The sequence below is a fragment of the Chrysochloris asiatica genome, unplaced genomic scaffold, assembly GCF_000296735.1.
Source record: "Chrysochloris asiatica unplaced genomic scaffold, ChrAsi1.0 scaffold00006, whole genome shotgun sequence".
NCBI lineage: Eukaryota > Metazoa > Chordata > Mammalia > Afrosoricida > Chrysochloridae > Chrysochloris > Chrysochloris asiatica.
The window spans coordinates 11,801,881-11,804,663 of NW_006408524.1; positions in this window are offsets into that span (position 1 = coordinate 11,801,881).

Genomic DNA, 2,783 nt, shown 5'->3' on the forward strand with positions numbered 1-2,783 from the left:
GGACAGTCACATACATCTACATCTGCTGATCCTGCAATGTTTCTCTACACAGATGAGGGTATTTGATGCTCTAATGTTACCCTCAGTCTGAGATATCTCATTCTAGCAACAGTAAATAAAGCATCTAATCGCTTTGGACCCTGATAGGCCAGTTCTTTTCGTATATATATATCTTTCCAAAAGAGAGGAAGCCTTGTGGCACAGTAATTAAAGCTCTTGGCTGCTAATTGAAAGATCAGTCGTTCAAACCCATCAGTTGCTCCATAGGAGAAAGAAATGGCAATCAGTTTCTGTAGAGATTGTTGTTGTTGTTATGTGCTGTGAAGTCGGTTCCGACTCATAGAACGGGAGCAGAAAACTTCATCTTTCTCCCACGGAACAACTGGTAGTTTCGAACAGCTGTGAGATTAGCAGCCTTATTCGGAACCACTATGCTGCTTGAGCTCAGCCATGGAAAGCCTTTGGAGCTCTGTCCTACACGGTCACTAAGAGTTGGAATAGATTGTATAACAATGGGTTTGTTTTGAGTTTTTTTTTGTCATGAAGATAAGAAGAAAAATTAAAATAAATAGGAACTCTATTGGGCCACAGCTACCTGAATGTGCCCATGCCTTCCGATCTTGGAAGCTAAGCAAGGCTGGGCCTGGCTACAACTTGAATGGGAGACCACCTGTGTAACCTAGGGGCGGTTGTTGTTGTTCTTGTTAAGTGCTATCGAGTTGATTCCGATCCATTGCGACCCTGTATAGGGACTGTAGGAGTCTATTCATAAGGAGTCCTGGTGTGGCTCTGTGGGTTAATGTGTCAGACTGCAAAGCCATTTGAACTCCAAGGTCAGCAGTTCAAGCTCACCAAATGCTCCTAGGAAACCCTATACAGAGTCACTATGGGTTGGAATTGACTCAATGGCACTTAACAACAATAGCAACAACTATTAAAAGGGGTCCCAGGACCAGTGACAATTTTAATCTTCTAGATTCTAGTGTTACGTTTCAAGTCACCAGTATCAATACTCCCCTGAGGGACATCTTTCTTGGTTTTATTTCTGACCCCTTTAATCCATCAGACATGTTTCATTAAAAAACTTCCAATCTAAAAGAAAGGAAGGTTGGTAGCATAGTGGATTATGAGCTGAGCTGCTAACCAGAAGGTCAGCAGTTCAAATCTACTAGCTGCTTCGTGGGAGAAAGATGATGCTTTCTGCTCACATAAAGATTTACAGCCCTGGAAACTCTAGACAGGGTCACTATGAGTCAGAACCAACTCAGTAGCACACAACAACCACACCAGCAATCTAAAAGAAACAATATTGATGCACAATTTCCCTTCCTCCTAGAATGCTCATTGACCCTTTTTTTTTTTTTAACCAATTCAAATTGATATATGAGAATCACCCTTTAGCCAACTTACATACCAAGATGTGTAAATCCCAGGCCCTTGCTAAGCCACAAAAATCATGACACCTTCTCCCTTCAGAACAGTTGGTCAGTGCTTGACCACCTGCATCATCTCTAAGAGACCAGTCAAAGGACTCAGGAAAGGAAAAGGATCTCTAACTGTAAGGACTGCCCTGCACTCCTGTCCCCCAGGACACCAAAAAATGTCTAATCTGGTTTTGTTAAGCCCTAAGGGAGAAAATGAGGAAGACGTGTCACAAGGTGGATTGGCCCAGTGACTGCAACAATTGGCTCAAACATACTAGAAATTATGACGATGGACCAGGACCAACCAGTGTCTCAATTTCTCCTGCATAGATACGGTTGTTATGAGTTGGAACTTACTCAACAGCAAAACACACACACACACACACACACACACACACACACAGAAGATGTCTTTAAGATGTGAGGTTTTCAGTGCTTTGACTGTATCATGTCTTTTTCTTGTCCTTTCTGATATATTTTCTTCAACAGGAGAGAAAGGAGAAGAGTGACAAGAAGACCACAGGAAATGCCTCTCCACCATCAGCTTCTCTGAACTTTCCACAGCATGTAGTCTCTCAGGTGTGCGAATGTCATCTGTGTCTGTGGTCAGCAATGGTAAGAATAGCTGAGAATGACCGTCCCCAAAATGCAATCACTTCTTTGCTCCAACAGTTGCCTAAGATTCTAATGTAGTTCCTCCAACAATATATAAAGACATACACAATATTTCTAACAAATATTTTGCCAGATACTGTGTTTGTGCCTGAATGTAGTCAAATTCAGAAGGCATAAATGAGGTCCTAGCTAAGTTGTTGTTGTTAAGTGCTGTCAAGTCAGTTCTGACTCATAACGACTGTGTATAGAGTTTCCAAGAAGTAGCTGGTGGGTTTGAAGTACCAACCTTTTGGTTCACAGTCCTGTGCTGATTCTACTGTGCCACCTCTGACTAGTCTTGGACAGAGATGGCCAGCAGTTGACTTTTGGAGTTCAATCCACTGCAACCTATGTCCTCACACTCTTGCAGGCTATTATTACTCAGAAGAGTGTTCCATGTTTCTGCACTGATTCCCATAAATGCAGCCCTGCCGAGATCACTCACTTTCTTCACACTTAGACCCCAAATCCAAAGCCACTACCATCTAGTCAGCAACCCTTGACAGAACAGAAATGCTCAGGGCTTTCCAAGGTTGTAGGTCTCCTTAGGGTTTCTGAAAGGGCAAATCTTTATAGGAACAGACAGCCTCATCTTTCTGCCGTGGAGCAGCTGGTGGGTTCGATCCAACAACTTTGGGGGTAAACAACTCAATACTGAACCCTCGGCACCACCAAGGTTCATTTCACACACGAGACAAGAAAACA